The sequence below is a fragment of the Dryas octopetala genome, chromosome 2, assembly GCF_963921425.1.
Source record: "Dryas octopetala chromosome 2, drDryOcto1.1, whole genome shotgun sequence".
NCBI classification, from domain to species: Eukaryota; Viridiplantae; Streptophyta; class Magnoliopsida; order Rosales; family Rosaceae; genus Dryas; species Dryas octopetala.
Window position 1 is genome coordinate 20,525,195 of NC_141367.1, and position 11,990 is coordinate 20,537,184.

General features: G+C 38.5%; 3 pseudogenes across 4 annotated transcripts; all 3 read left to right on the forward strand.

The window, feature by feature from the left end:
• Window positions 1–2,427: 2,427 nt before the first annotated feature.
• LOC147293949 (DNA-directed RNA polymerase V subunit 7 pseudogene) lies at window positions 2,428–4,755 on the forward strand (annotated as a pseudogene). Of its 2 annotated transcripts, none has more exons than XR_015120618.1 (2): window positions 2,428–2,599; window positions 4,083–4,755. The product of XR_015120618.1 is annotated as a DNA-directed RNA polymerase V subunit 7 pseudogene, transcript variant X1 (transcript). The 2 variants fall into 2 exon arrangements; XR_015120619.1 differs by lacking the exon at window positions 2,428–2,599 and adding an exon at window positions 2,619–3,369.
• Window positions 4,756–6,513: 1,758 nt separating this feature from the next.
• LOC147293950 (DNA-directed RNA polymerase V subunit 7 pseudogene) lies at window positions 6,514–8,630 on the forward strand (annotated as a pseudogene). Its single transcript, XR_015120716.1, has 2 exons — window positions 6,514–6,584; window positions 8,086–8,630. The product of XR_015120716.1 is annotated as a DNA-directed RNA polymerase V subunit 7 pseudogene (transcript).
• A 1,911-nt stretch (window positions 8,631–10,541) lies between these two features.
• LOC147293951 (DNA-directed RNA polymerase V subunit 7 pseudogene) lies at window positions 10,542–11,873 on the forward strand (annotated as a pseudogene). Its single transcript, XR_015120715.1, has 2 exons — window positions 10,542–10,668; window positions 11,327–11,873. The product of XR_015120715.1 is annotated as a DNA-directed RNA polymerase V subunit 7 pseudogene (transcript).
• Window positions 11,874–11,990: the final 117 nt, after the last annotated feature.

Here is an 11,990-nt window from a genome sequence, read left to right on the forward strand (position 1 = left end):
AGTATATAATTATATATATATATATATACTATACTCATTACTCTATAGTAGTTATATATAATCTTATATATAGTTATAATTTATAACTTAAGCAGATTGTATTTATTTTAAAATTTTAAGTACTAAGCAAGTTAAGCAAATTAAGTTCAAAGTTGTATTTGTATTTGTTTAATTAGTAAAATAGTAGTTCAAAAACCCAATTGTGTGGCCAAAAAGTTCAAAAACCAAATGTGAGTATCAACAAAATAATTGGGCTTAGGCCTAAACTTTTAGGCCCAAAACCGTGCATGTTGCACCGAACCAAACCGTCCTTGCAATGGTTTGGTTTGGTTTGGTTTGGTTTTTCCTCATTTTGTCCGGTTCACAACACCGAACCACACCGATAGAATACTTCTAGCGCGGTGCACGGTTCTCGAGGTGAAATGAGCCGAACCGCACCGTGCCCACCCCTAACAACAACTACTAAATTGAATTTTCATTATTCTTTTACCAAAAATAAATAAATAAATAAGATTTTCTAAGGGTTAATTACATATATATACCTCAACTATACATCACTTATCAGTTTAGTATCTCTGGTTTAAAAACTTTCATTAGGGTACATCAACTTATGTTTTTTGTTAATTGATACCTCCGTTAGTATGACCGTTAGGAAGACCGTTAAATGCCTACGTGGCACACGCAGACCCCACCATTAAATATTAATTTAGCATTTCAAAATAGCCACTAAACCAAAATTAATAAAAAAATAAAAAAAAACCATTAAAATTATATAAAATTGAAAAAAAAAAAAAAAAAAACCAACCCCCACCTAGCACCCTCCCTCCCCTTCCTCCCCCACCCTTTCCCCACCCAGGCCACAACCCATCCCCCCCAAACCCAACCCCCTGGCCCGTCGCACCCCTTCCCACCTAACCCCAACCTCTCTTCCCCCTGACCCGTCGGACCCCCCCTCCCCCGAACCCAGTCGCACCCCCTCCACCTTCCCCGCCCCTCCCCCCTAAACCCAGGCCACCCCCCACCTCCCCCGCCCTTCCCCCCCAAACCCAGGCCACCCCCTCCACCTCCCTCGCCCCTCCCCCCCAAACCTAATCGCACCCACCTCTTCCTCCCTAGGCCTTGTCATCTTCTGAGATGAGACATCCTTTTGTTGAGGGGTTGCGATGTACAAACAAAAATATGCTAGAGTCTGAACCTTTTGTGAAGATTGATAATTTCATTAAGAAGGAAACTACTCAAGTTTCTAATCATGATGCTAGAAAACTGGGTGAGGGCGACGGGGCCTAGGGAGGGGAGGTGGGTGCGACTGGGTTTGGGGGAAGGTGGGTGCGACTGGTCGAGGGGCAGGAGGGTGCGACGGGGGTTGAAGCGGTGCTGCGTGAGGGCGACTGGGGCTGGGGAGGGGGGAGGTGGGTGCGACTGGTTGAGGGGGAGGGTTGGGTGACGGGGAAAGGCTGGGTGAGGCTCGGCTAGGTAAGGGGGTGGGGCTGGGGAGGGAGGTGGGTGGGGGCGAAGGGGGCTGGGAAGGAAGGAAGGGGTGCGACTGGGTTTGGAGGGAACGGAGGTTGGAGGGAGGAGGGTGCTACGGGGGCTGGGGTCGAGGCTAGGGGTTAAGAAAGACGCATGGGGGAGGGTGGCAGTTGGTGAGAGAGGCAACAGTTGGGTGGCTGTGCAAGGGAGGCGGAGGGAGGCGGAGGTGATGCTGGGTTCTGGGCTTCATTTTTTTTTTTAAATTCAATTATTTAAGTTTTATATATTATATTAATTTAAAGGTTTATTAGTTTTTTATTAATTTTGGTTTAGTGGCTATTTTTAAATGCTAAATTAATATTTAATGGTGGGATCTGCGTGTGCCACGTCAGCGCCACGTAGGCATTTAACGGTCTTCTTAACGGTCAGACTAACGGAGGTATTAAATTGACAAAAAACATAAGTTGATGTACCCTAATGAAAGTTTTTAAACCAGAGGTACCCAACTGATAAATAATATATAATTAAGGTATATATATATATATGTAAATATGTAATTAACCCATTTTCTAATATACCGAGTATTTATCCCTACACACAGTCACACACCCAAATTGGTAGCTGAATTGATTACATATATATTTGCCTCCATGTAGCAAAACCAAACCTTGGCAGGACATCTGGATTCAGGGGTTATGAATCTATGATAAGTTATCGTACGTCATTGATAACCAACTCGGCAACAATAAAATTTGCATGTCCCGTGATAGGGGCGACGTGGCATCCCTCTCAAGATAGAAAAGATAGAAAGAGAGACAGAGACATAAATGGCAGAAAGAGAGAGAGACAGAGACAGATGACATGGAGGGATTACATCTCTCCTATTCCGGCAAGTCCTTCTCACTCGGTAAACATGTAAGCGGCTCACTACATCAAAACACCTCGGAAATTAACTAAATTACGCAGGGTGCTGCGTTGTCACTCTCATCCAAATTGCGTGTGCATATCACGCATTCCAAAAACGGTGAAACCTTCCATTTCTTCCTTCCCATCAATTTTTGGTCCCCCAGTTGATCTTTCAGAGCCCCAGTAGGCTTTCTCTTCTGGGTTTAGCTAAAATTGCTACCAGGTTCTTTCTCTTGAGCTCTCTCTTTATATTTCACGAAATTGTACTTCATTAGATTTGTTTTGGTCTCATTCATAGCTTTTAATTTTTACTTCTTTAAGGTTAAAGTCAGGTGCTTTCAAGTACTTTTGGGCTCTTCGTATCTGGGTTTTGAGTAAAATGACTCTATTTCATGGTCAATGCTTTGATTTGTAATATTTGTTAATGGAGTCATAGGAAATGGTGACTGGGGCAGTTTTACATGCACTTGATTAATGTATTTGTGATTGCTCCAGAGTACATCTACATATATAGAAAAGCACAGGCACAAATATTAATTGACCCATAATCCAATTTGTTTGGTTGCTAGTGAAACTTAGGTGTGTGTCTGCAGATATTAGATATAAGAAAAGATGAATTTATAGCAGAAATAGTCTTAATGAGAAATTATATATATATATATGTTTATATATTTCTCCAATGGATTAATTGGACCAGAATTTTTTTATCTTCGACTGTCCTGCTCATGAAAAATTGAAATTCAAAGGATTCTACTATTCTTTTCTATTCCCCTGATTATAACTCAATAACTCATAAATTTTTTTTTTTTTTTTCTGAAACAACTGTGTGTTTAAGTAAAGGAGATATAAGAAGTGATACCAAACAACTGAGAGGTTATTTGTTCAACTGTTTGGCTAGCTGTTGCAAAGAGGAAGACATGCATCTCTTAAGAATGGATTTAGCAACCTTTCGTAAGGGTCAGATTTGAGTATACATGGGGCTTGGGTGATTCCGTATGATTCAATATTTGGAAAACAAACAAGTAATTGTTTATGGTCATAAAATATCAAACAGGGAAGAATTATTACTTAGTAATATGCTTCTACAAGCATAACACTTGTTTCATAATTTACATTATCATTCTTGAGCGAATGTTGCATCTCATGTTTCCCTCATTTGCAATGTCTCTCTGTGTGTGTCTATATCCCGTATATGTTATATGAATAACATTGTCATGTTCCCCTTTGTTAGTTGGCTTTTGTCACCACCAGTAGGCATTCACTTGGAAAATTCATTTAACAAACTTGTTCAGTTAATTTGAATTCCTAATTGAAAATATGCCTATTTTGCTAGCATGTTACATGTTATTAATGCGGTTGCAGCTGGATGGTTGTCCTGAGTACATTTATAGAAGAGGTTTCATTATTGCTTATAGAAATTTGAATGCCTTCTAGTTAATTACTGATATTTATGCAACTTTTAAAGCAAAAACTTGGGCCCAATTCAATACTAGCATTTCTTCCATTAATGAAGAAATAAAGCCCCAATTCAATTTATTGGGGCCTTTATTTGCATTTTCTAAGCTGGTTGATTGATGGCTGGCCAGCTCTCCATAGGACAGCACTTTTATTTTTGGAGAGGTCTTCTAAGCATATCATTCATTCTTGCGACTCAATTTATTAGGGCCTTTGTTTCTAATCTTGTTTCTTTTGGTCATTTTTTGAAGTGGATCTGGACATGTTTTCTGAAGTGGAACTGCACAGGTTTGTGGCTGTCCTTACTGCAAATCTAGACAGAGACAGAAATGTTTCCTGGAGGTTGATTATAACACAGCTTCTGGAGGACTTGTTAAGCGAGAAGGCCAGCAAGGATCACGGCTACTTTCTTGCAGTCACTGGCTTAAAGAGGATAGGCAAAGGAATAGTTGTGGACGACTCAGGATTTGTGTTCTTCCCTGTAGTTTTTAATTGTCGCACGTTCCTACCTGTCAAGGGAGAGATATTGAAGGGAGTTGCTCATCAGATAACCAGGCTTGGGGTTATCATCAGATGTGGACCTGCCAAATATGCTTTTCTCAGTGATCAACTAATGCCAAATTACCAATTTCTCGTTGGGGATCATCCAATCTTCTTGAATGATAAGTTTGTAAAGATAGAGAAAGGTGTTGTGGTTCGTTTCATGGTGCGTGGAGTCAGATGGATAGAGAAGAGGGAACAAATACAAAAGGAGTTTGCAATGCTTGCCAGCATAGAAGGTGAATCGCTTGGTCCCGTTCCACCTGGTGAATTGGATTTGTGAATATTCAAACTATATGAACGTTTCTTCTGTAAATTACCTTGTAGAAAGACAATTTCATTTTACCCTTCTTTAAGATGCTTATGAAAAAGGAAATCTGATTTTCCGTTGTGTTGTTGACGTGGTTGAGAATGCGGGCTTGTCACTGTCTTGGGCTTTTTTGGCCTAAGATCATAAAGTTTGTATCTTTGGTGTTTGGGCTTGAGAGCTGGCCCAATTCACTTCTTAACAAGCTAACTGTTCGACGGAGTAAGAACCGAACTTCGTCTGGATTCTTTTCCCGCCTATTCTAGCTATGCGTGAACTCCAAGGAAGTGATCTTGGCTACTTGGTCTTCAAGCTTATCTCCTTTTGGATGTGTGAGAGCCAAGTTATCCGCGTGTAAGGCCCAACGGCCACACGTGCTCCCACGTCACCCAATACAATTTGTTCACGTGTAAGGCTCAAAATCTCGCCACACGTGCGGGGGCGTGTTGAGAGTAATGTGGAGCAATGTCCCACATCGGAAAACTAAAGCTTCGTATATGTGCTTATAAGTCTTGGGCCTCTCCACCCATTGCCAATTGGTTTTGGGATGGATGCCTAGATTTCTTCAGCATGTAGGGTGTGACAACTTTCACGCCCAGTGACTGTTACCTTATTTGATGAGCTGGCACATGAAAAAAGTTGTCAACCCAGCTTGCGTTTGGTAGTTGCCAATCGAAGCTTCTTTACTTTGAAAAAATTATTCTGTATAATCGCTATATTGACATATGATATAACCAGTTTATTTGTTATAATATGAGTGTATGTTATTAATACTATACCCTACTAATATAAATATATCGTCCAGTAATACCCTTACATGTTAGATTGGTTATACTACGTAGCAGTATATCGGTTATACTCTATAATTTTTCCTTACTTTGATCGACAACATTTGCGATTGGAAAATGCTAGAGAGACATACCGGTGGGTCACACTTTTATTAGAGACATAGTATATTATATGGTACAAAAAGATGGTTTCCCTATCACTATCATTTGCCTAAGTTTTCATTTCTTCTTCTAAATTACTAGGTTTTCCAACAAGTGAAGAAAATTGATAAAACCAAGTAATAAATAAGCAAGTTTTGATTGTCAATTTTGGAGATCAATCAATCCCTGGAATTGTGCTTGTCCTTGACTAGTATTTGAGTATTGTCGAGTAGTGCTCAAATAAAACTTCTCCTCACCAAGTGAAGAAAATTAGTAAGTGAAGTAATGAATAAAGAGAGTTTAGACTAGAAAATTTTGGAAATTAATCTTCTCTCGTGCTCATCTTATTGAGTAATGCTTGAGCTTTATCCTGTAGTGCTCAGCTAGACTGCTAGAGTACTACTTGAAGGTAATATTGTTAAAACTTTAAAAAAGTTTAAATGTCTCTAGTGGATGACAAATTTTTCTAATAAGAAATTATTGTGCGTGAGTATAATCTTAATATCACATAATAGTATAATCATTTTATTTAAATTATAACATATATAAAATTATTTATTTATCTATATTATAATACATAAATTAAATAACACCAGTATTACTGTCATATGTAGTAATTTTTCTAAATTTGTCTTGCTTTGAAAATATTTGGTTTTGGTTTCGACATGGATTGGGTGTTGGACACTTGGACTCGAAAAAAACAAATGCAAACACACACCATTAGGACTTCCGTACTTATCCACGTGGCGTGCAGCTAGTGAACGGGGCCCATTGTTGCTTAACGCATGAGTGACACATAATGCATACAAAAACAAAAGGGTTTGTGTCTCTTTCTAACTCACTCACTCACTCACACACTGCGCAGCTGGAGGACCATAACACATCGACACAGTGAGTCTACTGGAGCTTCTTCATCCACTCAGTCTCAGACGAGCCTATTGGGCTCCCAATTTGGTCAGGGTTTTAGCGTCTCAAAGGTATGCTTAAAAGTACTGCAAACCCTAATCTTCATTTCTCTCTCTCTCTCTCTCTCTCTCTCTCTCTCTCTACCTATACAAATGTATATACTCTTGTATTATTTGATTGTTTGGGCTATTGGATTTCGTATAACTTGTGGAATTGAATTTGGGGTGCTAGTTCTCTTGTGGTCAGATTTATTTGCATAAATAAATTTGGATTTGTAGAGTTTAGTCAGGGACATTTGCTTCACAGTGACTGCTTGAGTAATGGGTTTTTGTGGTTTGGTTCAATGGGTGTGTGAGGCCGACCAACAAGTGGTTTTGTTATTGCAATTAGGTGGTTTGAAAAAAATTTGAAAAAATTGAACTTCTTCTTGTGGTACGGGGACCACTTTATCTTGTGCATAGAGATATAAAATTCATGAGCGAATAAGAAAATGGGCATTATGGTCTAGGCTCATACAGGATTTGTCTTGTTGCTTCTGTTCTTGTATCTACAGATTGTCTAATAGTGATCAGTCAGGGACAACAACACTTTGTATTAGTGAGGTATTATTATTATTATTATTATTTTTAAGATTACTATTTTCGATTAAAACACATTGTTATAATGGTGGGGATCTCACCAAATTTGGAACCCAAATGATGTGTCAATATATGTGTCAGTATTATATTTGTTGAGTTGTTGTGAATAAATGAGCCCTAATTGGTCCCAGATATGAATTAATGAAACAATCAGGGACAACAACACTTTGTGTTAGTCAGGTATTGTTTTGAAGATTACCATTTTTCGGTGTTTTTTATTTATTAAAAACACATTCTTCTAATTCTAGGACCTCAAATTTATATACCAAATGATGTGTCAATATAGGTGTCAGTATTTTACTTTTTCTAAATAAATGAGCCCCAAAGTGGACCCGGATATAAATCAATAAAACATTGCCACATCATTTGTGATCCTTAGCATTACTCATTTTCTTATTCAGGGGAGTTTTAAAAATTAAATACTTAGTATTAGTTTTTTTTTTTTTTGTCAGAATACTTAGTATTAGTGACTAGTGAGGTGTTGCTTCACTTTGTTTCCCGATGGCTGTTAGTTCTTGCTAATGTTCAGCAAAAGTGTACTGCATGCAACTTTTACTTGCTCTTTACATGTTTTCTTATGCATTTTAGATTTGGCGCACTTGATCATTTGGATGGTCGTGCTTGTATACGTTATGTAGCCTTCTCTTTGTTAAAGCTAGAAAAGATCATATGACAAATTCAGAATAATGCATCAGAAAATGATATTTTGGTAACATAATAAAATTGTTGTGAAACTAGTCTCTTGCTGAATTATTTATTGTGAAAAGAAAGAGACTAAAATTATTAGAGTGGTTTAGCTCATTGACATAGTTAACTTCTAGCTGAATGTTAGTTGCAGTTATGTCCCTTGTGAAATTTTTTTGAGTTCATGATTTGTTGCATGCACGGAACATTGACTTCCATATTGCTGTTTCTTTTTTATTTTTTTGACCAGTAGAAAAAAAGATGTTTCTCAAAGTACAGTTGCCCTGGAATGTTGTAATCCCTGCTGGAGATCTGCATGCATTAGATGGATTGAAGCTTCAAAAGTCAATTCTTGTCCACCTGCTGGGTGATTTTGCTACAAAAAAGGCAACCAAAGACCTCGGATACTTTCTTTCTGTCACTACTCTGGACAGCATTGGAGAAGGAAGAGTCCGGCACACTGGGGATGTTCTGTTTCCAGTTGTTTTCAACTGCATCACCTTCAAGATTTTCAGAGGAGAGGTCTTAGAGGGCGTTGTTCACAAGGTCCTGAAGCATGGAGTATTGTTGAGATGCGGCCCAATTCAAAACGTATATCTTTCTAATGTGAAAATGCCGGATTACGATTATATGCCTGGGGAGAATCCTGTCTTCCTGAATAAGAAGCAGCAATCTAGCATTGAAAAAGACTCTGTGGTTCGTGTCATTGTCATTGGGACTAAGTGGCTTGAAGCAGACAGGGAATTTCAGGCATTGGTTGGTTTGCACGCCGATTATCTAGGACCAGTGTCTTAGTGCGATTCCCTCTGCTTATGACCTGAAACTCTGGAAGTAGTTTTCTAAGTTTTGTTAACAATGCTGGCTGTTCATGGTACATTTAGTATTTTTGATGAACTCAACAGTCTGTTTTTTGGTATGTTAATAACGATGCCAGTAATTTCTAATCTCTTTCGGTTAATTTTCGACCAAAACAAAATCTCTTTATGGTATAGATGTTAAAATCTGCTGTCATTTTCTTAGCGAATTGTTATATAATCTTTCTTTGATGAGAACCGAATACGAGATGCTTGCTGATTTAAAAGTCCCTTTCAACCCAAACTCGATCGAAACAAGCATGCAGATTGAGGCTGGTTGCAATGGCGCTGAAGTGAAGGAGAGCTGATTGTGTGCATCCCAGTTCGCCCAAGTTCCTGAAACAAGCGAATTGAAGGAGAGGCGATGGGAATGTGGCTAGTTGGTAGCGGAGACGACAGAGAGTAAGTGATGAAATATACAACAGAGTGGACCAACTATTGAATCTTGAATGAAAATTTCGTTTCTTAAAACACCCAACTACTGAAATAGTGAAGGAAATATGACGTTTTTTATTTGGTAGAGGAAAGATGACATTTACCATCATTAATATCTAAATATCTAAATATGGCTGCTATATATACACCCCTATTATTTTCACTTGACACCCCTCTCTTTTATTTTATGAAGACAACTATTACTAAAGACCATTTAAGACAACTATTATTAAAAACCAAGTGAAATTTAGAAAATTAACCTAAATTGAAGTCAATTAAAGACTTTTAACCTCTTTTTTTAATTTTTAAAAATTTGACCTTCGAGTAGTGCTTAAGCTCCCCTCGAGAAGTGTTCGAACACCCCTCGAGCACTACTCGATAGGGTTCGAGTATTACAAGAGGAGAGTTCGAGCACTTTTCGAAGAGAGTTCGAACACTACTCAAGGGTTAAAATTCTAAAAAAAAAAAAAAAAAAAAGTTAAAAGTCTTTAATAGAAACCAAAATAGATTAGTTTTTCAAATTTCTCAAAAAGAAAAAAGAAAAATGCAGCAACCACTGCCAAACCCAATCTCAACCCCCTGGTTCCTGCCATCCCGCCACCTTTTCTGCTGGCAGTTTGGTTGGACCCCACACCGGCAACTGTTCTTCCCTCTCTCTCTCTCTTTCTTTCTCCATATTTTTCTTCATACCCCCTTCGGATGGTAAGAGAGGCTAGAAGGGGTGGGAAGAGAGAGGAGTAAAGAAAGAGAAAGAAAAAAGAGAGAAGGAAAGATAAAGGAGGGACAGAGAGAGAGGAGAAGGACACTCACCACCGGTGACAAGTCCGGCTATGTCTGGCGGATGGTTGCAATATGGGATCAGATGGGTATTGTTCATGTTCTGTTTTTGTGTGTAACAAGGGTATAAAATTAAAAGAAAAAGGGGTCTATGTGAGAAAATTAGGGGTGGTAGCAACATTCAAATTTAAAATTCTGAATTCTAAACAATTCTTAACAGTGTACATATGTTATAGTTTGAATTAATTAATTACACTACCACTGTGGTCACACTATAAGTAGGTCTTACCTATACAAAAATGTAGCATAAAAAATGTGGTACCAATAATTTTTTTTAATTTAAAATAAATTTTTTTTTTGGTCAACAAATTTAAAAATAAGTTTGTCTTTTTTGGTCAACTAGAGTCTAGATATAGGTATGTCATAAACTTCTTTTTGGTCCAAGTTTGTCAGAAGACACAGAACTTTATGTCTACGTGTAAGGTAGTAAACAGAGCTAGAGCTGATTTTGGTGTGTTCATGTTTGCTTTCTCAACAAGTTATTCATCTAGCTCTCTCTGTCTCTGCTTTCCTTTGTTGAAAGAAGTAAAAAATTCAAATCCTCTTACTCAAATTAGAAAAAGCTGGAGGACCGGAACACATTGACTCAGTTAGTAATCTGAGGCTTCTTCATCCACTCAGACGACCCTTTTGGGAGCTCCAGGGGTTGGACCACTCTCCCCCACCGTCTCAGCCGAAGCTCCCTAAGCTTCCATTTCCTCTCAAAGGTGTGCTTAAAAGTTTTGCAAACCCTAATCTCGTCTTATTTGATTGTTTGGTCGGTGGGTTTCATATAACTTGAGGTTTTTGATTTGGGCAAGTTTGGGTAGGTTGTTTCCTTGTAGTTGTGGTCATGTTCATTTACATTAATTTGGGTTTGTGGATTTGGCTTTTGACTTCATTTTGAGGAATGGGTTTTTGTGGTTTTGTTTCCTGGTAGCTGTTACTTCTTGCTAATGTTCCTCGAATGTGTACTAGTGCGTTGTTTTGTTGCTCTTTGTATGTTTTCTTATGCTTTTTAGATTTTCTGCACTTCATCATTTGGATACTTGTGCTTGTATATGCAATTGAGCATTCTTGTAATAAAAGCTAGAAACTGGTCTACTTCTGGCTAACTATTTGTTGTAAAAAAAAAGAAAAAAAGAGAGTAAATTTATTAGAGTGGTTCAGGTCATGCCATAGTTACCTTCTAGCTGAATGTTAGTCGCAGTTGTTATGTCCTTTGTGAACAATCTTTCTCACCACATGATTTGTTGCATGCACAGAGGATTCACTCGGATATGGATGGTTTATGCTACAAAGAATATTGTTTGGGAACAATTCAGGGATCAAAACTAATTAATGTACAATTTGTTGCTATTTCATTAATTCTTTGGTGTATGACAGGTAAAAGAAAACTATGTTTCTCAAAGTAGAGTTCCACTGGAACGTTGTAGTCCCTGCTGAAGGCCTGGATGAGGAAGGATCGAGGCTCCAAAGGTCAATTCTCTCCTGCCTGCTGGATGATTTTGCGACAAAAAGAGCAACCGAAGATCATGGATACTTTATGGCTGTCACAACTGTGGAGAGCATAGGAGAGGGAAAAATCAGGCAGCACACTGGGGATGTGGTGTTTCCAGTTGCTTTCAGTAGCATCACCTTCAAGCTTCTCAAGGGAGAGGTCTTATCGGGGGTTGTTCAGAAGGTGCTGAAGAATGGAGTCTTGTTGAGATGCGGCCCAATTGAAAACATATTTCTCTGTCAACAGAAAATGCCGGATTACGAGTATGTGTCTTGGGAGAATCCTGTCTTCTTGAATAAGAATCTATTGTCTAAGATTCAAAAAGATTCCGTGGTTCGTTTCATTGTCATCGGGACCAAGTGGCTTGAAGCAGAAAGGGAATTTCGGGCACTGGTTGGTATGGACGCTGATTATCTTGGACCAGTTTCTTAGTGTGATTTCCCTCTGCAGCTTATGCCCTGGAACTTGATCTGGAAGTAAGTTTCTATGTTTTGTACTCGATCACTTATAACAATGCTGGTTGTTCATGGTACTTTTAGTATTCTTGTT